This window comes from Rattus norvegicus, chromosome 19, assembly GCF_036323735.1.
Source record: "Rattus norvegicus strain BN/NHsdMcwi chromosome 19, GRCr8, whole genome shotgun sequence".
Classification (NCBI taxonomy): Eukaryota; Metazoa; Chordata; class Mammalia; order Rodentia; family Muridae; genus Rattus; species Rattus norvegicus.
The window spans coordinates 16280251-16308052 of NC_086037.1; the positions used below are offsets into that span (position 1 = coordinate 16280251).

The 27802-nt window shown below is 42.4% G+C and overlaps 1 non-coding gene across 1 annotated transcript; it reads right to left on the reverse strand.

Moving 5' to 3' along the window:
* Positions 1-14236: 14236 nt before the first annotated feature.
* On the reverse strand, positions 14237-14343 carry LOC134483706 (U6 spliceosomal RNA). Its single transcript, XR_010060590.1, has one exon. It is a non-coding gene; the product is annotated as a U6 spliceosomal RNA (small nuclear RNA).
* Positions 14344-27802: the final 13459 nt, after the last annotated feature.

The following is a 27802-nucleotide window of genomic DNA, read 5'->3' on the forward strand; positions in this document are numbered from 1 at the left end:
TAAAGGGTTGCAGCAGTAGGACTGTTGAGAACCACTGCCATAGAAGCTGACATATGGAGCAGACTCCTCAGATGAGTAGAGACCCACGACAAGGGATACTGTGTCCCACCCTAGAACCCAGAGGCAGAATCTATCCCAGGAGTCTGTGGCTCACCTTGTCTTAAATTCTCCCAGGGTCAAGAATAGCATTGATCATCTCAGCAGAGTCAGCTTGCACAGCCCACATCAGGCCCATGGCTTCCCTTTACAGAGAAGGATGTGGGTCTAAGTGACAGCCAGTGAGACTGAGGGGACCCTGATACTCATTTGCTTTGAGCTGTGGTTTCTTCACCTGTAAAATGGACGTGTTTCTGCTGAATTGGGTTGTTGTGGAGATTAACAGAACATACAACCTGCTCAGTGTCTGCCTGGCATGGACCCTGCTGGTTAAATGGAAGCTGTCGATGATGACGAGATTAAAAGTAGAATTTCTAGCCAGATAGTGTTAGTTGTGGGGCGCCATACAAGTGTTCTAAGCATTTTCTAATTCTAAGACGCCTCACCTTACAACCTAAGGCTCTTGCTTTAAATTTTAAAAAAAGAATAAATATAAAATACCAATATGAAAAAATCATAATCAGAAATGAGCTAATTCCTGTGAAGTCATTTAGCTTTACATTTTCTGCTTCTATTTCCAAGGCATCTAGAGTAGCACTATCTGAGATCCTAAAGCCTTCTATTATGGTGCTACCCATTCATTCCTCTCTCCTTGAGGACTTCTCAGGTGACTTACCAGAATCAGATGGCTTTTAAGATTGTTCCCATCAGGTGCGATCTCTCTGTCCATGGGCCTTGCCAAAAGCTGCAGGGCCAACCTGTTGTTTTACACTCCAAAATTCCAGACATTAATTTTACCAATGAAGTTTCAGGAGTCAGATGCTGAAGTCAAGTAAAGCTCCCAACTGTCTTTCCTGATTCACTGACCTCCCAGAAGAAGAGCATTCCTGTTCCCTCTGAACACTTTCTTAAAAATCCTTTAACTCAAAAACTTTCCATTGGTTTAGCTATCTAGATTTCCTTTCACGTTGTGTCTTGATCTGCTGGACCTAAGTGCACTTTTAACCTTTGCCATAAATGTGTGTGGTAGGTGAGCCAACCGTAATTAAGTCCATGTTTACATGAATAAACAACTCTTGCTTTAAATGTCTGTGCCATGGCCCTGCTATACCACACACTAGTTTTTCAGTAAATAATACATTCTTGGAGATCACAGTGTGATCAAATATTTTGTAACATGATTTAGTAATGTTCCCTCGATTTTATAAATCAATTTCTTGGACGAGGATTCTGGGTGTTGTCTGTCAGGTCTGAGTGCATCATCTTGGGAATCCCAAGGAACATCAAACTTGGGCTTTTGAAAGTGTTGCATATGGCCAACCCGGAGCAAAAACCACCCAGGAATCTACTGATACTTGACACACATTCATTCACCTGCCTTTTTCATATAGTTTATGGCAAGAGGTCACCATTCTTGACCTTGTTTCATTATAAAACGTGGTACTAAATGTAAGAGTTGGGGTCAAGGAGATCACCCCACAAATCACAAAATACCCATCTCAGATAACCATGTATGGTTTATTGAATACAAAACATCCATGAATTTCAGGACAGAATTAAAAGTCCAAACCTAAGGATAATAGAATAGAAGAGAATTTAGATTTCCAGTTTACAGGTCCAGTAAGCATATTCAGTAAATCATAGCAGAAAACATCCATAAGGTAAAGAAAGAAAAGGCCATGAAGGTACAACAAGCCTACAGAATGCCAATTTAATCATACCAGAAACAATTCCTCCATTAACATAATAATTAAAACACTGAATGCACAGATCAAAGAAAGGTCATTAAAAGGGGTAAGGTATAAATAACCAGTAACAAATAAGTTCAGACCTATCTGAATTACACCAGACTTCTCAACAGAGACTCCAAAAGCCAGAAAATCTTGGGCAGATGTAATGCGGACCAAGGATCCTATACCCAGCATAATTCTCAATCACTATAAATGGAGAAACCAAAATATTTCATGACAAAACCAAATTTAAACAATATTTTCCCTAAGAAAGCACAACAGAGGATTGTAGTAGGGAAACTCCAAGACAATGAGCTAAACTATACCCAAGAAAAACCAAGAAATAAATCATCTCTCAATAATTTCAAAAAATGAAGCACACAATCACCATTTCACCCATAACCAGAAAAAGAAGAGAAAGCAGCAACTAATGGTCTTTAATATCTAACCAGACCCTCTGTCACCAATCCCCCAGCTCCTAGGGAATAAACTGCCATCCAAAGTATATACAGGGTCTATGGTTCTAGGTAACTGTGTAGAAGAGGACTGATTTAAGTGGCACCCATGTGGCGGGAGGCCATTGACTACGCTGAGGCCTGTTGCCCACCAAAAGTAGATGCTGGAGTTGTGAGGTGGAAATAGATATGTGTAGGTGGGGGAACACTGTCATATAGGCAAAGCTGAGCAGAAATGGGATGTAAGATATGATGAGGGGAGTGTGGAAAGCAGGACAACAGTTGAAATGAAAATAAATAAAATAACCAATTAATAAAAAAATAGCCAAAAATAAAATAAAAAGTGAAAAGGTAAAAGAAAACTTACACCAAAACAAAACAAAAGAAATCCTTGTAGTGGATTGGCCTAATTCTGCTTGTATTTTAATGCTAATATGTAGAACTCAAGACTGGTTAACCTCCAAAAACTGACCCTGCTCCCAGTTAACTGTGATTATAAAGAAGCCAACAGCCAACAGCTGTACAGCAGAGAGATGGGGGAGGTGAGCTTTGAGGGCTTTGCTAGAGAGGATCATGAGGAGGGAAGAAGGAGGAAGAAGCTGCCAGAGAATAAAGGAAGAACATGTGTGATGGAGAGGAGAGAGGAAGAGGACAACAGCCATGGTTAAGGGAGAGGAGAGCCTGGTCCTGAGGGCTGTCCAAGTGCAACAAAGAGCAGCCAAGATGCTACACAGTCAGTAAGAGTTGAGCGTTATTGTTTGGAAAGTAGATCTGATACCATGGAGGGCAGGCAGCTGCCCAGCTACTGTGCTGATCAAGGCATATGATGAATAACTTTACAAAATATGTATAACCAGTAAGGAGCTCTATAGAGGATCCTAAAAGGAATACTTTAGTTTGAAGAGAAGGATAAAATACCAGAGGAAACAGGAAATAATTTAACAAAACTAGAACAGTCAATCAAAAGAAGCCAATAAAACCCACAAAAATTAACAAAATTAAATACATAGGTTTAAATAATATTTGCATGTCACTAAACTCAATTCCCCAGTGAACAGACATTATTTAGCCAGAAACAGGATCACTATCATGAGAGATGTAGAGGATATACTAGGGAAACAGACCTAAGACACAGGTCCGTATAGCAATTCTATGCAGTTTCTCTATCCAGCTGACAGAATAGATTTCAAACCAATCCTGTCCAGAAGATGTAAGGACATTCATTTCATACTTTGCAATTACCAAAAGATACTACAATTCTAAATATATACATATTAAACACAGCAGTCACAAATTTAAATATATAATTATCAGATAGATCTGAAATTACCCATTAGCTATAATAGTGGTTGTGATTGTTTTTAATAGTCTATTCTGACCACTTGGCAGATCACATGCAAATAAACAAAAGAGGAGGAGCAGAATTCAGTGACATCATCAGTCAAATGGACCTAACAAACTACACTGAACTGTACATATATTTTCTACCAGCCTGTGGATCTGTCTCCAAAATTGACCATGGATTAGGACACAGAACAGCCCTCAGGAAAGATAAGAAAGCTGAAGTAGTGTCATGCATTCTATCTGAGCACAAAGGAATCAAACTGGTATCACACAATAGAAAGTGCAGTCAGTACACACTCTCGTGGAAGGTCAGCAACACAAACAACACACTACTGAAAGGGCCAAGGGAGAACACATAAGGAAAAATTAAAATCCTAGAAATGAGTGACAATGAAAACACAACCACCACAGATCTATGCGATACAACATAGTTTTAGGAATTATGTTGCAGTCAGCAAAGCCAGAGCAGTGGACACATCTAATCCCTTTGTCATGCATCAGAAGTAGAGAATGTGGACTGTGCCCTGTTGGGTTAATGCCTTGAACTGGCTCACCACATTCCCAATTTCCCTTTGCAATGATAACATATTTTTGGCATTACACATTGGATATATGCAATTTGCCTTTTGATTTCATAGGGGAATAATTAAGGAACTTCCTGGAGGGTCGAAAAGCACTGTGGATAAACTGTGTAGAGACTGAAAGACTACAGGGGTTTTGGAAGCTGAGCTAATGTATTTTTATTATGATATGTTTAAGAACCTATGGGGAATTGGGAGTGGAATATGGTGATCTGAATGATAATGGCCCCCATAAACTCACATATATGAATGTTTGTTGCTGGTTAGTGGAAATATTCGGGAAGAATTATAAGATACGGATTTGTTGGAGGAGTGTATGGGATTGGGCTTTGAGGTTTCCAAATTCAACACCATCTATAGTTAACACTTTCTCTGTCTCCGACTTGCACATAAGATGTAAGCTCTCAGCCAGTTCTCTAGAAACATGGTGTCCTACCTGCTGCCGTGTACCCCAGCATAATATTCATAGACTCATGATCCTTGAAACTGTAAGCTGAAATAAACTCTTTCTTCTACAAGTTCCCTTGCTCATGGTGTCTCTTCACAGCATAGAAAAGAAACTAAGATTGGAAGGAACAGTTAAGTGAATAATTTCTCAATAATATCCTGAAAAATAAAATTCAGACATTTACCAAAAGTGTCAGGTACCGAGATCAAGCTGGCTTGACTGCAGAGGTGCAAGAATGTTTCAACACATACAAATGAATAAACAATCCACCACAGAAAACCAAGAACAGGAAACACATGATCACTGCAGTAGAGGCAGACAATCTCTTTGGCAAAATCCCACAGTGATTAATGCAAAAGTCCTGGAGAATCTGGGATATGGAGAAGACATACCTTAACATTATAAAGGCAATATGCAAGGCCAACAGCATCCTAACTGGAGGAAATCATAATGGATTTCCACTAAAATCAGGAATAAGTCACAGATGTTCATTCTTTTCATCTAATTCAACTAGTATGTGAAGTCTTATCCAAACAATATGACAATAGAGAGATGGAAAGGCATGTTAATATGAAAGAAAGCAGTCAGAGCATTCTCATTTGCAGGCGATATGATCCATATATAAAGACCACTACGAAACCACTGGCAAACTCCTATGGCTCATGGACACATTCACTAAAATCACAGTAAAATCAATAGAACTCCTGTATACCAACAATTAATATGACGAAAGAAGCCAAGAAAACAAACCCATTCAGAATAAACATCTTGTAATATCTAAGGAAGTAAAGACTTGTTAAAATGAAATCATTAGGAAAAATAAAAAAAACTGAAGAAACCAGAAAATGAAGAGACCTCTCATTTTCATGTATCAGTATGATTTATATTATTATATCGAATCCTACCAGAGTCATCTACAGGTTTAAATCCATCCCATTATAATCCCATTACAGATCTTCATGGGAATGAAAAAAAAAATCTCAGAACTCACATGAAAGCACAACTGAGCAGGGCAGTCAGACACTGCTAACTAATAAGACAGTAAAGCACTGCGGGAGGCATCACCTTTAATGATTTCACGTTCATTTTGGGGAATAGTAAAAAAGAAAAACCAGCATGTTAATATCATGAGAGCAGACACAGTGCCTAATGGAATAAAATTGAAGAGCCTGATATTGGCCTATGTTCTTATCAGCATTTGGGTTTTGAGAAAAAGGAAAACAAACAAACAAAACAAAAAACTCACAACCCCCCCTCCCACCACCACACACAAGTGCAGTTTTCAACCTGTGGGTTGCAAGCCCTTCAGGGAACAACCACATATGAGACATACTTTATACATGCTATTTACATTACAATTCAAAACAGTAGCCACCTTACATTTATGACTTAGCAATGAAATAATTTGGTAGTTGGGGTTGGTTACCACAATGTGAAGAACTGTATTCCTTGAGTTGTTCTTGGTCATAGTATTTTTCTGCAGTAACAGAAATGTGACTGATATATAAACTGGTACCGAAGTGAGTGGAGATGTTTGTGAGGAATCTCTTGATTTTTTGGAGGAGGGTGGGAGACTTTGGATTGGGAAAACTGTTGAATTATTTAATGAGATCTTAACAGTTCTTTTAGTTTGCCACATGGGAGACATAAGTATTGTGAGTCTGTGCAAAATAGAGCCTCTCTGATGAAACTTCAAAAGATGGCAGGAACTCTATTGGTGACTGGCTTAGAAGCAATTAATATAATTTTGGCAAACAATCTGTCTCTTTTCTGTCTGTTTACTAAGAAGTGACCTGAAGATAAATAAAAAGCTAATTGACTAATTGTTTTGAGCAAACTTCAAGGGGTAGATATCCGGTGACCTTCCTCAAATGGTAGGAATGTGTGTTTGTATTTTCCATTGTTAATGTAGCCAGGACTTCAGTTAATCCCTCCACATTCAGGGTCTGGACACATAGGAAACTGCAAGATCTCCCAGGATTTGGAAAATATCCCAATTGCTGAAAGGTCCCAAAACATGTTGTCACCCCACACACATTGGGAACAACTTAAAGGAACATGACCCCCTCATTCTCAGGAGGAAGGGTGGGTGGGTGGTTATTTGTCTGCCGTGGGCTGTAGATGATTATTGTCAGTTAGGGGGTTGGTTGCAAGTTCTTACTGGCCATGGTCAGGGAGGAAACAGTAAAGCAGATTCGAATCAGGGATGTCTTTCTTCCTTTCTCTTTCTCTCCTCAATTCTCTGTCTAATGTTGTGGGAAATCAGGAGAAGGGACTAAAATGACAAAATCATAGATCACTGTATCTCTCTTTATACTAGAAAGCAATACCAAGTCTCAAATATTTTAGGATGGCATGGATTTTTGAATGATGATAGAATTTAAAATTGTACTTGCATAAATGATTCAATTCATTTTTAAGATATAAGTATATGCAACTTATTCACAATGTGGTGTAAAATTCTAATTTTATAAAATTACTACTGCACACTGCCGTGGATAATTAAGGAATTCAAGCTAGTACTTTCCAACTATAAATAATCAGTCTTCCAGTCATGTTAGGTACTGCTTTAGTTAGGTACAGAAATAAGCTTTATTTATCTTCCTGTGTATGTTTTTAAAGTTAAGTAGGAAGTAAATCCCTTGGGAAAAAAAGCCACATTTGTCCACTGAGATAGACATTACATACAAAGGTGGTTCTCAAATCCTTTAGAGATCTGAAGAATCTGCCATTTCAGATGTCCTAATAGTTAAAGGCTTTTCACAGTGGGAGAGACCTCAACTCCTGGTAGTGTCCCCAATCTATTCTGAAAAAGATGATGGGCTCTAAAGAACCATTGGGTGAAATACTACCTACTTACCTCTACTGCTGCCAGAAAGCTGTCCAGACTGTGCAGAAGTTGATCATGGGGAAGTCTGTGTCCCACTTTTTGGAAAAAAAAATAGGATAGTCCTTCAAGTGACCTGCTTCAAAGGATTGTTGTCAGAGCTCCTGGCCTAGTGAGTTGAAGGTGGATGCCACAGTGACACAGGAATATTTGCTGACTGACTCCCAGGGTAGCCAACAATTTCTGTCATTTCTTTAGATTTGGAAGCTGTTTGCTCTGAATTTCCTTTTATTCAGGCAACATTTCTCCTCCTCAGATCTTGGATGGGGTTGAAGATTAGATAGTTTAGTCTTAACCTTTTCTTGTTATGAGAATCAGAAAAACAAACTTGTTCACCATCGTGCAGAAATGTGACAGCCAGGAACCTGGACAGGAACAGGGTGGACATGGGAGGCTCAGAAAGCAGGGCTCTATGGACACTCCACAGCAGTATTAAAACTCCTGCGATATCCGCTCTGGCACCATAAGTCCTGAGAGAGGATGGGGATGCCAGGAGAGTGTGCGTGGTCTGCCCACTGCCTGGGACTTTTAAAAGCTTGTACCACCCCCGAGCACGTAGAAGAGCTTGAGCAGAAAGAGGCCGATGCCCAGAAGCCGCTGCTGTGGTAGGAGGCAGTTATGGCGGTTGGAGGTGGGGGTAGAAGCAGAGGAGGGATGGGAGAAGACTGAGGAGTTTCCCCAAAAGACAAGAACAGACACCATCCTTACTACTCCAGAACCCACGTCAATCCCACCCCACCCCTAAAATGCCCAGTCCACTGCCAAACCTCCCCACGCCAAGCATTCACAGCTTCATCCCCACTGTGCTTATTTCTTAATTTTTTTAACTTCTTATTTATTCTCTGTGAACCTCACATCCTGCAGCTCAACTCCATTCATCTGCCCTCCCCTCAGGTCTGCACTCCACCCTTGCATCCTGCTCTAAATCAGAGCAAAAATAATCTTCGTGTGGAAGCTGAATAAAGAAAAAGAAAAAGAAAATTTGTACGCAAAAAATGTGTCAAATTTTAAGGATGAAAGACATAAACGCTTAAATTGTTTGGAATTAATGAAAGTACATTTGGTCTCAGAAGACTTATTACGGTTAATAAATGCAAGTTATGATAGATAAGGGATACAAAGCTTAAAAAGTGATAGAAAATGATTTAGGTACAAAATTTTAGACTAATATAATTTAGATAATGAAGTACCTTCTCCAATTTTGCAAAATACGAATGGACAGAATATTGTGACAGTAATTCTTACCTGATGCATCTCATAAGTTTTCTTATTTTATCTAGCTTATTAATGTTAAATTAAAGGTATTTCTTGGAGTAAAAGGGGAAATGCTGAGGTGACCTCCCTTTGTACTAAGGTGTGTCAACTTTCAATTGTTAGTTCTGTACTGGCAGTCAGCTAAGTGCTGGCAGGATTTCTCTTGTCATTTCTATGTCCCATCATCAGGTTTGCTATTTTGTGGATGTTTGTCCTTCTCACCAGCTCAACACAAGCTAAAAGATGTATCAGGTGTTGTCTCACTGCCGATTGGATGTAATAAAGATCTGATGGCCAAGAGCTGCGTCAGGAAGTATGTGGGCAGAACTTCCGGGCATAGAGAGGGACATAGGCAGAGGCAAGCTGAAGCAGGAGATTCAGAATAGACATGGGCAGGAAGAGATATGGAACAGACCACGGCAGAGGGGTAAAGAGCTAAGCAGCAGGTGGGTCTCAATGGTAGAAGAATAGGGTTAAATTTTAGAGAAGATGAGGGACTGCCCAGTGAAAGGCCTAAGATTCAAACTATGTTCGAATTCTCCATGTCCCATTTACATCTCAGGCAGCTCTGTGAAAATAGTACCCAATACAGTATTAACATGGCTTTGACCTGTGGTTTGGTTACTTTTGGTCACTGTTCCTCAAGACTGCAGGAGAAGGAACAACACACAGGGCAAACACATGAAAACCATGTGCAGCTTAGAGTGGAAAAGATCACTAAGAAGTTTAATGTCACAGCAAAGTCATGTGCTGAAGAGGAGGGTGACATAGTTAAGGAGATGAATGTTATTAACGATAAGCCTCCTGCCTCTGTACTGTAGAGATGTGGAAGGTGTCCTCAAGGCAAGACTCTTACCAATTAAAGTTCCAACTTGGAAAAGGGAGCTCAATAGATTTCGTGCTCCTACAAAGCAAGTGCATAGGGAAGCTACTGCAGTTGTCATCCAAGCAGGCAGCTGACAGGTCAGTGCACCTCATGTGGCACGGAATTTGGAGGAAAAAAGATTTTAAGATTCAGGATGACATGAACAGGACCAGGCGACTCTCGCATTTATGTTTTTATTATTTGAGGCTTGAATTAGAATGATACTCATAGTCTGATGTTTTTTAGTTTTCTTTCATTATTTTATCTACATTTCCAATTTATCTCCCACTCCATGTTCCTCTACATGGCCCCCTCTTCTGTCCCCCACACTCTCTCCCTATGAGATTTCTCCTCCACCCACCAATTCACTCCCGCCTCAGAGGCCTAAGTTCCAATATCATGGTTCATGAAGCTTCCTCAGAAACAAGGGTCTCCCGTCCCAGTGATCCCAGATAAGCTAGTCCTCTGCTACATATCTACCTGGAGACAAGGGCACACCCTGATTCTTTTATTAGTTACCTTAGTTAAGGTGTCTTCACAGCAATAGAGCAGTGACTGACAGGCTTATATTCACTTTGCATCCCAATTGCTGTCCTTCCTCTTGTTACTTCTCTCCCACAGTTCCTCCCCAATGTCCTCACACCATCTCCTCTGACAGAGTAGAGGAATATCCCTCAGAGTGAGCATCCACCAAGACACATCAAGTTTTTGTAGGGCTGGTGCACCTTCTCCCACTGAGGCCAGGGAAGACACCTGAGTTAGGGTATCAGATTTCACAGACAGGCAAACCTTTGGGGATAGCCTTGGCTCCAGTTACTTACAACAGGGTATGTAATACTGTACTAAACTTAGTAAGGTTTATTTACCTTCACCTAGCATCTCATCCTGAGAAACAGTGCTCTGGCCTGATGCTTTTGTTTTCAGCCCTATCTTCCTCTTTCTTCTGTGCTTACCACTGTAACACAGGAGAAGCTTCTAATATTAATGTTGCCAGATCTTTCCGGTCTTGGGGGATAATTCTATTCTGAGTTGTATATGGATGTAATATCTTCTTTACGTATGATGAGTATATACTTCAGGAAAGGACTGCTTCCTTGTTTCTATTAAGATCTAATATGACTAAAGGATTCTGATTAATATTCCAGAATCGTAGGCCACCAGGTTGGTATGTCATCACTCACTGAAGTGAGGTGAATTTTATAACACCTTTTGGCCACCCACTTTCAATGTCATTATGTGGTATTGCCTTAGGCTCTTTTCTACATTCCCCTGCCTTTGGCTGAGTATATGTTTGAGGTCTCTCTGTGACTGTGCAAAGAAGTAAGAGCTAGGGCTGGGCCACAAAATAAGAAAGTACTTGTTCATCCAAAAACAAAAACAAAAAACAAACAACCAACCAAAAAAAGCTCTAGGGTAAAATATCGGTGCTAGTGCTGAACTGAACTGCCAGAGGTAATTTTTTAAAGTAAATAACACTATCTTGGGGCTGATAATATGAATCAAATATCCTGCAACATAAGTTTGCAATGTTGCCTGCATTTTATAAATCAAGTCTGACCACCGTTTTGGTTCTTTCCAATCATGTCTGAGTGCATCATCACGGGAACCCCAAAGAAAATCAGAAATGGGTCCTTGAAGCTGATGCACAGGGCCAGTATAGACCTGAATATTACAGAGGACACCTTGATTCTTAACACAAGGGATCATTTCGACATCCCTCTTGTCACATAATTTATGACAAGATGTCACCTTTCCTAACCTTAGCTTCTTTTCCTAAGTGTTGCTGAAGGGAAGATTTGGTGTCAAGAGGTCTGGACTCAGACCACAGGAACACTGAATTCATTTAAATAGTGTAGTTCATTGAATGCACACACCAATACAGTTCAACCAGAGCAACAGCTCACAACTGTGTACTGGACATTGCTAGGCACAGCTCATTGCAAAATCCACATGGGCTAAAGCACAAGTGCTGGAAATGCTGCTGTCTATGGGCCCTGACTCGGGTCATTTTACACATAGTTGTTCCTATTTTCCTTGAATCTAATGGGTCCTATGTGAAGCTCATAGTTGGGGAACTTGTTAAGATTAACAAACCTCGTAACATACAGAATATAACAGGGTATGTGACCAGCACCACACAGTTCAATGTCAGGTTTTTTTGTTTTTTGTTAGTTTGTTTGTTGGGATCCATGATGTGGAGTATCTCTGATGGCTTCCTTCTAATCCCTTGAAAGGATCCCTGGGGATTGGCCTCAGTACATCACACTTCTTGATGGGGCAACAACACTTAAGGAAGCTTGAGATTGTCATAGGCACAGTATTATGCTACATATACAGAGTAGATAATACTACGATGTTCAGATGATGATATCCATTTGTATGCACTCTTAAGGTGAACCTAAGGAAAGAGAGATCAAGGTCCTTAGAATAGAAAGATCAGTCCCAGTTTTTTTTTTTTTCTACCATTCCAAACTGAACGACTGGTCGGGAGAGAATGGTAGATAATCGAGAATTGGTGGATGATGCTTTGAATGCAGGGTGGGTTTCTGTGCTGGTTTTAGACAGGATCTCAAGTATCTGTCTAGGAAATTGTCCATTTCCTGAAGATTTTCAAGTTTTGTTGAATATAGGTTTTTATAGTAAGATCTAATGATTTTTTGAATTTCCTCTGAATCTGTTGTTATGTCTCCCTTTTCATTTCTGATTTTGTTAATTTGGACGCATTCTCTGTGTCCTCTCGTTAGTCTGGCTAAGGTTTTATCTATCTTGTTGATTTTCTCAAAGAACCAACTTTTGGTTCTGTTGATTCTTTCTATGGTCCTTTTTGTTTCTACTTGGTTGATTTCCGCTCTGAGTTTGATTATTTCCTGCCTTCAACTCCTCCTGGGTGTATTTGCTTCTTTTTGTTCTAGAGCTTTTAGGTGTGCTGTCAAGCTGCTGACATATGCTCTTTCCTGTTTCTTTCTGCAGGCACTCAGCGCTATGAGTTTTCCTCTTAGCACAGCTTTCATTGTGTCCCATAAGTTTGGGTATGTTGTACCTTCATTTTCATTAAATTCTAAAAAGTTTTTAATTTCTTTCTTTATTTCTTTCTTGACCAGGTTATCATTGAGTAGAGCATTGTTCAATTTCCAAGTATATGTGGGCATTCTTCCTTGATTGTTATTGAAGACCAGTTTTAGGCCGTGGTGGTCCGATAGCACGCATGGGATTATTTCTATCTTTCTGTACCTGTTGAGGCCCATTTTTTGACCAATTATATGGTCAATTTTGGAGAAAGTACCATGAGGTGCTGAGAAGAAGGTATATCCTTTTGCTTTAGGATAGAATGTTCTATAAATATCTGTTAAGTCCATTTGGCTCATGACTTCTCTTAGTCTGTCTACATCTCTGTTTAATTACTGTTTCCATGATCTGTCCATTGATGAGAGTGGGGTGTTGAAATCTCCCACTATTATTGTGTGAGGTGCAATGTGTGTTTTGAGCTTTAGTAAGGTTTGTTTTACATATGCAGGTACCCTTGTATTTGGGGCATAGATATTTAGGATTGAGAGTTCATCTTGGTGGATTTTTCCTTTGATGAATATGAAGTGTCCTTCCTTATCTTTTTTGATGACTTTTAGTTGAAAATTGATTTTATTTGATATTAGAATGGCTACTCCAGCTTGCTTCTTCTGACCATTTGCTTGGAAAATTGTTTTCCAGCCTTTCACTCTGAGGTAATGTCTGTCTTTGTCTCTGAGGTGTGTTTCCTGTAGGCAGCAGAATGCAGGGTCCTCGTTGCGTATCCAGTTTGTTAATCTATGTCTTTTTATTGGGGAGTTGAGGCCATTGATGTTGAGAGATATTAAGGAATAGTGATTATTGCTTCCCGTTATATTCATATTTGGATGTGAGGTTATGTTTGTGTGCTTTCATTCTCTTTGTTTGTTGCCAAGACGATTAGTTTCTTGCTTCTTCTAGGGTATAGCTTGCCTCCTTATGTTGGGCTTTACCATTTATTATCCTTTGTAGTGCTGGATTTGTAGAAAGATATTGTGTAAATTTGGTTTTGTCATGGAATATCTTGGTTTCTCCATCTATGTTAATTGAGAGTTTTGCAGGATACAGTAACCTGGGCTGGCATTTGTGTTCTCTTAGGGTCTGTATGACATCAGTCCAGGATCTTCTGGCCTTCATAGTTTCTGGCGAGAAGTCTGGTGTGATTCTGATAGGTCTGCCTTTATATGTTACTTGACCTTTTTCCCTTACTGCTTTTAATATTCTTTCTTTATTTTGTGCGTTTGGTGTTTTGACTATTATGTGACGGGAGGTGTTTCTTTTCTGGTCCAATCGATTTGGAGTTCTGTAGGCTTCTTGTATCCCTATGGGTATCTCTTTTTTTAGGTTAGGGAAGTTTTCTTCTATTTTTTTGTTGAAGATATTTACTGGTCCTTTGAGCAGGGAGTATTCACTCTCTTCTTTACCTATTATCCTTAGGTTTGATCTTCTCATTGAGTCCTGGATTTCCTGTATGTTTTGGACCAGTAGCTTTTTCCGCTTTGCATTATCTTTGACAGTTGAGTCAATTATTTCTAAAAATATGGAACGCTTCACGAATTTGCGTGTCATCCTTGCGCAGGGGCCATGCTAATCTTCTCTGTATCGTTCCAATTTTAGTATATGTGCTGCTGAAGCGAGCACCAGGATAGACATTCTTTATCAGCAGGTCTCAGGGTAGAACTGGATATGTGACCCTGTTCTACAGCACTGTCCAGAGTGGTAAATGCAGCTTCTGAAGAGGAATGCAGGCCTTGCCTCTAGACCTCCACCTTCCAGGCCTGTCTGGAGAGCCTGATGCCCTGGCAAAGAGACTCCTTCTCTCCAGAGGAGCACTGCAGTCAAATGACATATCAGTGATGAAAACTATCAGCCCCCAAAGGCATGCCACTGAGCCGAGATAGCCTCAGTCATGCACCTCTGCCCATCCCCAGTTCCTCGTGTCAATAACTCAACCCTTTCATGAACTAGATGGCAATACTTGAGGCAGGATGATCAGTAGTTTACTGACCAATCTGGGCTCTATGAGACATTCTCACTGAAATCAGAGCCAGCAGGAAATTCAGTATGAAAGCTCTTTGTAGCCAAGCTCAACAACCCGGTTCAGAGCCTGGGACCCCACACGGTAGGATAAAGTGACTCCCATGCTTTTTCCTCTACCTTCAACACTCATGCTTTGGAATGCACACCCCTACAATGAGATCAATACACATGGAATAAAAATTAAACATAAAAATTAATGAAGACAATGCAGACAAGGTTTGAAAGGATCCTGGGAGTCCTCACTCTGCACTTCCCTTTCCTTTGCCTTGGGAACATCACCTGCACCAGAGGCTGAGACTTCCTCCAAGAGAGAGAGGAGAGATGCACTGTTCATTCCACTGGAGCTGTGCAAAGACCAGAGCCACCAGCCTTTTTCTGACAGTGGGAGCTGGGCCCAAGTGTGGGCTGCTCCTACTAGAGGCACCACAAGAAGAGGACCACCTTCCTCAAACCTTCCTGGAAGTCAGAGCACTGGCTATGGACGTCCCTCAATCCTCAGAGGACTCTCTTTCAGTGATGGCTCAGAGCCTCTTAGGACAGAGAGGGAACAGAGCTTCCCCCCAATGCAAGATCCCGGTCTTATCTGACAGGTATGAGGGCTTAGGGATGGGACAGAGGATGTGACAAGGTTACATGTAGCACAGGGGCTAGGTTAATAAAGAAATCAAAGAGGAAAGAAACCTGGAAGATTCCTCATCTGTTCTTTTTGCTCTGTTCGTAGGGATGAGGTGGCAGTGTGGGGTAGAGGACTAGGACACAGCACAGCCTTCTCTGCTCATGGTGAGATTTCTAGGCTGCCTGGTCACTGTGACCAGCATCTTTTCAACTGTGCCATTCTACTACCAAGGCTGACACAACTGGTAGACCATGTAGCAATAGGACTGTACTGACTTAGGGACATTTGGAATCACACAATGATCATGTGTAACAGATGGGTTTCTTTTTTTAGAAAAGGATTAAAACAAAAACTATTTATTTTGTCCATATGAGTGAGTACACTGTCCCTGTTTTCAGACACAACAGTAGAGGGTAGAAGATGAGATTAGAAATGGTTATGAGACACAGTGTGGTTGCTGGGGATTGAACTCAGATCCTCTGGAAGAGCAGTCAGTGGTCTTAACCACTGAGCCATCCCTCCAGCCCCAGTATATTGTATTTTCAATATTGTTTGTTTTTATTTCTTTTCTCACCTATGTCTGTATGGCGTTTCTTTGAGTACAGGTACTCATGTGCCTGTGTAAAGGTCAGGGACAACCTGAGCACAGGTCCTCACCTTCTACCTCTCGTCCATGGCTGTGTATGCTAGGCTAGCCCTTCCCCTAATCCTAGAGACTGTCCACTTTAGGCTCCTGTCTCCCTGTGGGAAGGGCTGGATGACAGACTCTACTGCATCCAGGTTCATGTGGCTTCTAGGGACCTAAACTGTTGTTGGGCTTGTTCAGATGAAAATAAACACCATTTCACAGCCCTGGCTGGGCCAGGCAGCGCACGGGTCTTTGCTGCTCTTGCAGAAGACTTGAGTTCAGTCTCCAGCACCAGGGTCAGGTGGCTCACAACCACCTGAGACTCCAGGTCCAGGGACTTCCAAGCTGTTCTGGGTAAACCTACATGGCAAAAGCAGGGCTGGGAGCTGGAGGCTTCTGGTGTTGGCTTCCCCTGCAGTAGGGGGCAAATCATGGGCATGTGAGGTAACATGGATCCCTGTAATTCTACAAAGTGCAGAAGCTCCTGATGTCCCTCATGGTGCCCTAGAGCCTGTCCACCACACATGGAGGCTTCAGGAACATGGCCTTTTCCTGACCTGTGTGCACTCTGCATCCTCACTCTCTACCCCCTGCTTTTTGGGGTTGGAAATCTCAGGTGTAGGAGGTGCCTACCATAGGCCTCTTCTCTCAGCATTTCAGCATTTTACCCACTTGACCTTCACCAAGCATCCTTTGCTCTACACAGTTACCTCAGCCTGTGACCCTCATCCTCCAGTCTCTTGTGAAGCAAACACCCATGGGTGTGTAGCTCTCATAGTTAGCCAGGCTAAAGGGGAAGGCAGCAAATCCTTCATGAACTCTACAGCTCCTGAGGCCTAGGAAAATGTCTATACCGGGGCTAAATTCATGCTGCCCTGTAAGACTACATTTTTCCTTTAAACAGAAGGATGTGTGGTGGTGGTGGCACAGGCCTTTGATCCTAACACTTGAGAGGCAGAGGCAGACAGATTTCTGAATTCAAGGCAGCTTCCTCTACAGAGCTAATTCCAGGTCAGCTACACAAAAAACAACACTGTCTCCAAGAGTAAAACAAAAAGAGAAAGAAAGAAAGAAAGTTAGGAAGGAAGGAAGAAAGAAGTGAAAGAAAGAAAGGAAGGAAGGAAGGAAGGAAGGAAGGAAGGATTCATATTTTGTATACAATGAGATGCCTGCCTGTCTATACCTGAACCACCATGTTAACTATAACTCTTGTCACATCTGTATTAATTCAAATACTGAAGGCCAAATGGTTAAATCTTAATGACTATACAATTGGGGGGTGGTGCTGAACAGATAGTTGGTTTAGTGGCTAAGAGCAGAAGACCAAGGTTCAGTTCCCAGTGTCCACATGGTGGCTCCTATTAACCTGTAATTGCAATTCTAGGGAATCAGTCTGGACTTCACGGGCACCACACATACCACATGGTGCACAATCATTTATTAGGTGAAACACTCAGGCCCATAAAAATAAGTAAATAAAATATATGGTTAACAGACACTGTGATTCAGGAAGTTCTTAGTGACTTTGGTTATAATTTCTCTCTCCCAGAGACCTGTCTTCCTCATGCTCAGCCTCCCTGGCTTCTAGTACATTTCCTAGCTCTGTGGAGCATGAAGTACTCAACACCATAAGCCAAGCATTGCAAAGCCATCTGCACCTTCACTGCTACACCTTCTCCATGGCTGTGACTAAAGGGAGAGACTTGGAATCTCACAGATGCAAGGCCAAACCTCTTGGGCTATGTGAGACCAGCCACCCAATAGTCAGATCTACTCCTGCCCTTGGCTATGGCATGAGGCTCTTAAGACAAATTAATCTGAAGGATGTCAACAGCTATGCTGTTAGACCTCTCATTGCTCTGCCCGACCTACAAGCTCCTTTCCTGGCTCAAATTCACACCTGAACTCCTCTCCTGCCTCAGCCACCATCAGCTCTTCTACTCCTCTCCACCTGTGCTCTGAATAATCCACACTAAGGTGGACGTTAACCTCTTGTGGACCTCCAGATGTATGCTTGTGATTACTCTTCATTGGCTGTTTTGTATAGGTAGGCAGGTTCTTCTAGTCTCATGCAGAAAACTGCTCACACATTTTGGATCTTACAACACCCTCTTGATTGAGAATCCTGACTAATGACTGACTGAGCCTTCCATCCCTGAAGCCACCCTCTGTCTCCCAGTCCAAGATGAGAATCCCCACCCTAACCCCAGGGTGTCCAGTTTCATCTCAGAAGCTAGACTCTGCACTGCCCATTACCTTTTGTTTCTCTGCCTCTAATTCTGTTAAATCGTTCCTCTCTTCTTTAAAACAAATTCATTATGTTGTTTCTTTTTTGAGACAGGGTTTCTCTGTTTGGCCCTGGCTATTCTGACATGCTCTCTGTAGATCAGAGTTGTCAGGAAGCCAGATATCTGCCTGCCTCGGCCTCTTAAGCACTGGGATTACTGGATTGTGCCAGCATGTTTAATTAAAAATTAATTAGTGGCAGTGCATGTTGGCACATGCCTTTAATTCCATCCCTTGGGAGGTAGAGGCATTGTGAGTTCCAGGACAGCCAGGGCTATAAATTAACACCTTGTCTCAAAGAAAACAAGCCAAAAATGAAACAAAAATGTTGCAATATGGTCTTAGGTATGTAACTGAGTCTGTTCTTGAATTCTGAATCCTCCCACTTTCACTCAGGTGCTAATCAGCAGGCTTCTGTCTTGACTTTCACTGCGCACTCAGGGCTGCCAGGACTGTTACCTCTCCCAGTGTAACTCCTGACTCTCTCATCAGCATCATCACAAAACTCCTGCTAAGAATTAAGGAAACCTGAATTCTAAGGAACAGTCGGAGCTCCAGTATTTCCAAAGCTCACTCTAATACAGATGGATCCTATGCTGCAGTAAAATGGTCACAACTGGAGGTCTTAATTCCAGGACTTGGGACAGAGGGGTTGGAGGATCTTGAATTCAAGGTTATTTTTATGTTACATTGTTGCTCAAAGCGAGTTGGGCTGCTACAAGATACCCTGTCTCAAAACTATATCAAACACACCTAAAATGAGACAGAGGAGTTTGAGTGGGCACAGATGGGAAAGCTCGGCACTTTATGGCTAAGCCACCTGCTGCCAGCACCAAAGTCCATGCACAGCCCCAATTCTGAGCTGTGTCTGGGACCCCACTTAGGAGCACGCACCAAAGTAGCTCAGATCCAGGGCTTTTGGTCTAAGAGGAATTCAGGCAGTCACACTTTGGATACCAGTTCTCCAGCTAACTGCCTGTCAGCCCAGGATCTGGTCTTAGTCATGGCTTGGCATCCCTAAATTCCTCCCAGCTGTGCTCTGAACTCACCCTGTGCCCCGTTCTGATGAATCTGCCATTCTCCATGGGAGTAGCCTCAAGAAGTCCCTCACATCTGAAGCACCACTCTGAGTGCACTAAATACTGCAGGGAAGGGCCATGGCCAGCAGAGCACCCACCCCTTTCAGCTGTAGAAGATTTAGCTCTAGAGTGAGCACTGCTGTGCATTGTGGAACTTAAGCAGTATTCCAGCCTTGGCCTGGGAAGAGCCGTTGACACCCACACTCTCTGGGGTGACATTGTCTCCTGAGGATAGAGTCAGGTCAGGAGCAGCAACTGATGTTCACAAGAGACAAACTTTCTTCACCACCTGCCCATGCTGGCCCTAGGATCTGGGCTTTTTGGGTGACATGAGTGCTGAGCCCCCCAGGTAGATGGGTTTTCAGGGGTCAGGTGGTTATTGTCACCAAAGGTATCCACAAGGATAAGTCATACTGTACTAATTCCCATATTAGATCCCTTCTCATGGGTCACAGAGGTCGTGCTGGGTCCTAAATGTGGACCCAGGTTCCTGGCACTTTTGAGGAGACTGGTCAGGGCGCAGGCTTCAGGATATTTTGTTTGAATTATTTTGGGGGATTTTATTTTTACTGTTGGGGGCAAACCTAGTGCTGCCATGTGCTGGGAAAAGGCTTTGCCACAGCTGTAGTTCATCCCTAATTATAAACTCCTAAATTCTCCCAATCCTGGAACTTTCTAGGTCCCTCACAGGATGCAACCTTTGGGGGATTCCTCACATAGAATCATGGGGTGGATTGCATCCCAAAGAGAGACAGTGGGAAATGTTCCCCAGTGTCTGCCTTTGGCTGTGGTGATGAGAGTGGATGTAGTGACCAGTGGATGGCAGGGCCCATGTGAAACCCTTTTGGTTTCCACTTGAGTGGAACCTTCACCATGCCTTTTTTTTTTTTTCTTGAAACACAGGTTGGCCTGGAACTTACAGTCTTCCATCACTCTGACTCAGTTTCCCATGACTGGGATCACAGGCTTAAATTACTATGCCCATCTTTCTTTTTTTGTATTTATAAATCTTCTAAAACCCAGAAGGATCTAGAATTTAAAATTTTGCGGTCCAAGGCATTTCCAACAGGGGATTCTTGACCTAGGAGTGTCCAGACCAGTGTTTATTGTGTGGCTACTTCATTCCCATAACAGCTTATTTTTGACAAAGAGTTCCAAGGTGTGATGTCACTGGGCATCAGGCAGATTGCCAAATAGCAGCACCGACTCAGGTTGTAATTTAGGCTGGAGAAACTTACTAGGACCCTTGTAATCCTAGCACCCTGGGGCCTCACATGTCCTTAGTCTGATCTAGCGATGAATCAACTGCTCTTGAGGGTGGATTGGAATTCTAGTCACTGTGAGGCAGGAGCATTAGGATCCTACAGCCACTCTGGGCTCCATAGGAAGACCCTGTTTCAATAGTAAAAGGGGTCACCTGCGAGTTCTTACTGTCTTCCCTGAGGCCTTCCTGCTGGAGTTAGAATAGCTGTCTCACCAAGTTGATGTAGAGGGCAGAATGTTGGTGCCTTCTATAATGAGGACTAGTGACAGATAGTCTATGGAAATTCTAGAAAGATCTACAAGTATTTATGTCCTGTGCATGGGAACTGCAGGCTTCCCTGTGTCCTTTGCCTTTAATTTGCAGTCCATGGGGCACCTGGGAATGTCCCAAAACCAGGCTGCACACAGGGCTTGTCCCATGATTCTCACTTGCACCCAGTGCCTGCCTGATTGTCATAAGTCTGACAGAGCCACTGTATGCTCTCCTGACACCTGCAGAGAGCACTATATGGGACCCTACCATCCCCACAGTGCCCATCAGTGTCTACAATGTCCCTATATGGCACTGAGATTATCTAAGCTGCTTCCGGCCTATGTGCTGCATCAGAATCTGACCATTCCTAATTTCCTCCTCTCACACCCACACTAGAAGCCCTGTACCCACACTAGCCCCAGCTGGCCTGTTGCCTACTGACATCTCATGGACTCTGTCCCAATCCCCTGCCCAACCCTGCCCTGCCCTGCCCTCACTCAGCTGACAATGTGGACATCTCAAGACAGTCACTGGACAATGTCTGACACACTTGTCTGAAGACTGGAAATGTTTCTCGATCTTGGAGAGGAAAGAAGGACCCTCCAACTACACTGTCCTCTAAGGAAGTTTATTCAGGTGAGGGATGACAGGGACTGTTTTGTCTCATGTCACACATGTCAGTAGAAAATATCCTAGGTATTGGATGCCGCTGTTAGCATTAACAGAACAAAGCCCATAGTGTTGGGAAGGATAATACATTATGAGTAGGATTAGAAAAACCCAAGCCTCTTCCAGGTCCTAAGAGGGCAAAAAATACCACCAAACACAGCATTAATGTGATAGGTTGGTTAAATCTAGTTACTAGATTCTAGTGTGATACCTATGACTTTTTGTGTCATGCTCAGCTTATAATGACTAGAGGACCTAAGCTTGAGAGTCACCAATGCCTCTCCCTTGCTTCTCTAGCTGCTGAGCATTGAAAAGCCCTAATGAGACAGCATCTGTTTGCAGACATACTGAATAAGTCTTCTGCACTTTATCTCTCTGAGTCACCTCCACTCTCAGTAAGTCAGTTTAATTCCATAAATTGTAAATGAGTCACTTGGAAAATATACTTTCTCAATACGATCACAGATTTCCATGTAAAAGGTGAAACATGAACTATCCCACCTAAGTTCTGGGCTAGCACAGACCTGCTCTGCAAAAGAAACATGTGGTCACAGCTGCAGTCTGCATTCACTATGGGTGCTTTTGAGGACCTCCCTAAACTGCATAGATTAAGATAATTATCTTGCTTTCTATCAAAAGAATTCATTATGCCAAGTTGGCCTGTAGAAGGAGGCTAGTCTCTTCTGTATTTTATCAGATGTGCTTAATGTATATAATCATCGATAGTAAGTGAAAGATCTGTTTGGAATTGAAACTGAGTGATGCTGGAGGGTGATCCTGAATGCACAATGAGCAGTGGAGGCACCAGACCCCGGTGTGGATGCCTAGCAGGCTACCACATTGAGCAGGCACCGCTCAACCACCTGTACATACAAATCTCCTGAGATCTCTCTCCTAAATGGGAGGTGATCGTGTCCACCTAGTACAGCACATGCCCTGGAAGGACAAAAGCTACCTACAGGAGCTGTGGTGATGACTCCCAGGTTAGAGCATCTGCTGCTCTCTCAGAAGAACCACATGGTCCCTAACAATCATCTACAATGGGGAATGCTATTCCCTCTTTTGGATCATGAGGGAAATGCACTCAGGAGTGGCCCAGACATACATTTGAAAAAAAAAGATCCATTGAGTTACATGATAAAAATAAATATAATCAGCAACAATAAAAAACACAGCATATGAATGATCAAGTGAAACAGCACCTATAAAAACCTATTTCCCAAAATGACGTTGATGGTCATTATGTTTGTGGTTTAATACTAATGCTGTATTGTAAGAAAAACCGAGGCACATGGTTCTCGATTAGGATTATTCTATATTCCTTTGTGAAAGTTGTCATTTTTTCTGCAGCTCTACAGGCATGAGTGTGTGTTACTCAATATCTGGGCAAACAGTCAATAAGGAATGTGTGTTGTAGGCTGATATAGATTAGGATGAGCAGAACACATGACAGCATGGATACACTATGTCAGTGATTCAATCATAAAGTGTGTGTCCATAAAAAAAGTCACATTATCCACACAAAAGACACTATCACCCTGTGTACACCTTGGTGGCTTTAAATTCCCTATTTACTCATGCTGCCTGGACCATGCAAAGATCCATATCCAGCTGTCAGTTCTAAGTCTACAGGAGGGGAAAGGACCCTTGAATAAGATGGTCTTAAGAGTCAAGAGTTACAAATCAATTTTTATTCATAAGGAATACAATTTACAAAAAACAGGCATAAAATGAACAACTAAAATGGTATAAAAAATGAAAAACAGGGGTTGGGGATTTAGCTCAGTGGTAGAGCGCTTGCCTAGGAAGCACAAGGCCCTGGGTTCGGTCCCCAGCTCTGAAAAAAAGAAGCAAAAAAAAAAAAAAAGAAAAACAGTAACAAGAATATATAACTATGATATAACAAAAAGAAAACTTCAATGAAAATCATAACCAAAAATATTTCTTAACAGCATTTTCTTAATGAACATTTAGAAACACAGTTGTAGTGCTGTTTCTCCTCTAGGACATGAGATGTCAAGGCAGTCCCCTCAGATGTCTCTCAAATGGTGTTATCTGTACGAGAGAGGAGAAAGACCTCAATGAGACAGGCTGGCATACGGATACATAAATTTAGGGTCTCTATACAATGAGGAAATTAACTGAGAAGACGAATATTCTCCCCAAAAAAGTCTTTGACTGTTGAGGATTGTCGTCAGCAGGGAACTCCTGACAGAGAAACTCATTCCTCAGGGGGCTGTCTTCCTGGGATCTGTCCTATGCCATGTCTCCTGCAGTTCCTGAGACCTGGGAGGAGAAGGCAGCTATTAAGACACTGATTTGGTGGGGACATGCATACCAGCTGTCAAGTTGCTGCCTTCTGTCCCTTCAGCTGCATTGGACAGACAGCACTGATCTTTTCACTGAAATCATTGCTGATATCTCTGCAGCCTGGGGAAAGTCACCAACAACCCTCACAGTACTGTGGGAGAACAAGCTGCTCCTCAAACTTCTACCAGTGAAAACCAAGAACTGGGAAAGGAGAAGAGACCTAACTGGGTTGCAGGAAGAAAGGAGAAGGCCACATGATACTGAGATCAAAGCCAATGACCAGGACTCATTTGCCATTTGCACTTGGTTCTTATCCCTACAAGGTGCTTCCAACCATCACATGACCCCTGTATGACCTTTGTCACACGACCAAGAACTCGTTCAAAACTCTTCATAGCATCCAATCTATGACAGGGAGATGCAGTCATGTGATATGTTATTCCTCTGTCACCATTTCTTGACTGCAGTTACAAAAAGGGCAGAGAAGTGTACTTGCCCATAATTCAGTTTCTGAAGAGTGGTTCACATCCCAGAATACTTGTGCATAGACAGAGCAATGAATAACTCTATCACATGAGGTGGGTGACTGACTGGGTGTGGGGAGATTAGAAAGATGATAGGGGAAGCAAAGATGTATCCAATAGGCAAATGGTATCAGACATTGTCAATCTGACTCAGCTGCTTGTTCCTACCACATTTTGCTGGGTCTGGAGGTTGCTGGTCTTCTCCTGTTCGTCTTCAGCATTCGGGTTCAACTCAAATAAATATCGCTGTAACTCCTTGCTCCCCTGCTTCAATGTGACCAACTTCTTCTTCATACATGCCTGGTCCATCAGGAGCCGGCTGTGCAGGTTGCTGGAAACACACTCTGCATAGTAAGATCCTGAAGCCTCTTCCTCCCATTCCAACTGCCAAATCCCACAAACTCCACCAGGACCCAGATACCCATAAAGACTTCATTTAATACATCTCCATACATGTAAGGCTGCTGCACAAACAGCAAACGGCCAATCCAGGGAAGAATGAATTGTTTCTGTGACCCAAGCACCAATAAGAGTCCTTGTCTCTCCAAAAGAACAAGGGATCTACAACTACCCATGAGAGCCCAATGCATCGGGGCAACATCAATTAGTAGGCGGCAAATAACCACAAGAGGACAGTAGAACCAAGGGAGGTCATGCAAACCATGTGGTCTACACATTGAGCTTTGTTAAACCTGGTATGACCCCAGAGCCGCAGGTTGGCCTAATTACACTCTGATGCCTGAATCAGTGTAGTTCTATCCAGAGCCTTCTAAAGATGCATAGACACTGTGGTGAGAAGTCACAGTCTCTTATGGAACTGAAACTGAGTCCAAAAGACCCACGGCACAGTGATATTTAAACAGCAGAAGAGATGGACCCAGAGCTACAGGTTCTCCAGTCCAGAACAAAGAGAGGCAGCAATGGATATTCCACAATGATGGGCCCTTCTGACCAGTACTTACTGATAGAAGTTAATCTCCTTCTTGAGTTCCTGAAATTTCTCACGATGTTCAATGTTCTTTGTGTCTAAGTTGTGCAGTAATGACATGACCTCTTTCTCCTTTATCTTCAAGTTTTCATAAAATGGATTTGGCCTGAAGTAGGGGCTGGCCCCAGGAAGATAGAACCCAATGAACATCGAGGTTTAGGATTATATGAACTCAGGCTGTGTCCTGTACTACCCCAGCCCTGGAAGGACACTTTCTGAATTCTACATATTTGGATCTTCTTCAGCTTCAGAAACTTGGAATTGTGTGCCCAGGACAACAGAAACTAAGCACCCAGATAAAGGGTCCCCTGGCTCACTTTTTTCAATCAGGAGGGCTGGATCTGCATTCAAACCTGTTATGCTGTCAAGAGCCTAGGCCACAGAGATTACCCAACCACACACACACACACACACACACACACACACACACATCCAGAAACCTCTGATTTCATTTTTCCTGTTTTGACAAGTGGAATGCTACAAGCCGAATAACTAATATTCTAGAGGCAGACAGTACACATAATTCTGGAGATGAGACCAGATATTGCCACAAACTTATAATCTGCCCAAGGCATACAAATGTATAGACAAATGTGACTACACAGGCAAAGAACTGTGCTATTGAAAGTGGGGCTTCCAAAATAAAGCACTTACACCTCCATGAAACTAATATAAAGGTAAATCCTGAGGTCAAAAAACAGACCCCTAAATTCCAAAGGTGGAGGGATAGAGAAACATAAAGGTTGTGCATATGCATGCAAAGCTGTGCACACACAGACACACAAACTGGGGCACACCCACAAGAAAAGAAAAGTAAGGTCTCCAGCTCCGAAAAAAAGAACCAAAAAAAAAAAAAAAAAAGAAAAGAAAAGTAAACAGACTCAGAGAATGAGAAAGAGAGACAAATATGGAAAGAGCACAATGAGAATCAGTAGAAATGCATGCACCATTACTGTCTCAGAGTGTAAGGCACAGAGACAAGAAGGAGCAGGCCAGAGCCTCAGGCCTTCTACTTAAGCATTGATATGAACACTGTGGGACTTGTCACCTAAGGCTGCTGCCAGGAGATGATAGCGTTCAGTCACCTTCCTAGAAAGTACAAACACTGTCCACAAACTCACAGCACCTAGAACCTTGCAAAGCTGCCACCTGTCAAGGGCTTTCCAATTGTACACTGGGAACTCATGCTCCAGTGACTTTATCCCTGAAATCTTCACTCAGATTGCAAGTTCAGATTTTCAACAGGCAGAATCAGAGAGTCCATTTTCAATCTCACTCCTCAGTAAGGGTCAGGTTCTGAATCTCCTCTCTATGGGAGATGAGGTTTAGAACAAGGTCGTTTGTTTGGAGCAATGCATACCTCTTGCTCATGGATCCACTTGTCACATAAAGGAGTCGATCTGTCAGCTCATTTCTCTCCTTGGTAGTTAGCTCCAGTTCTCTATTCAGCCTCTCCTCTTCCTCGTTGGCCTGCACCTTGTTTAGGACATTTTCAGGGGATGACGTCTGTCTGCAGGCCTCTGTAGGTAGAAGAACACAAGTGAACCCGCATGGGGTGAATGCATAGAGCATACACAGACCACAGTGAGGTCCAAACAGGAGAACATGCTTGGAAGCCAGTGTCACTACAAGGAGTTTGGTCTATGTGTAAGAGGCTTCCTAAGTGGATCACAGTTCCCCCACTACTATATAGAGACCAAGAGATGTAAGCAGCCAGGTGTTCCCTATGCCCGCCCACACAGGCTTACAAGTACCAGAGAGATGCCTTCTCCAGGATTATTATCAGGTACGCAGGCTACAACCTGGTTTCAGGACCCTCACCCCTCTGGTTTCAGAAGTCAGATCATCAATTCAGCATCCACAATGACTTGATTGATCAGGGATACTCAGATATCCTACACTGTTACTCTAGTCCAATAACTTTGCATTAAAAAGTCATGTAGGGGGAGGACATGGTCAACAGACTTATTAATTCCCCCTACTGAAATGACAAATGCCCCAGAAGTGCCAATAGGTTACAGGCTCTTTCTCTACCTGCTCCATATAGTTTGGCTACTTTAGAAAAAAATCTGCTACACAGAACCTCTAATATATGAAGGTAAGATTGGCCCCGTCAGCCAGAGGTAGTCAGAGGAGTTCTAAGAATATAAGGTCATGCCAGGAGCACAGTTCTCTCCCTCTTACTACTGTCAGATAGTCACTGAATTTAAAGAAGCAATGAAAGTGAAGTACATTGATGCCCTGTTTAATTCAGAAAAGTTATACCCTCCATGCCTCCTGATGGTGTTATTATATCAATTTAACATACCGAATGCACTGTAAAAGTAAAGACTAGAAGTTCACCCAATAATAGCATAGGCAGTGCCATATCCTCCATGTGGTTATGGAGAAACTAATGATGTGAAAACCTTGACTTTCAGGAATTGTGATAATCATGGAATTCA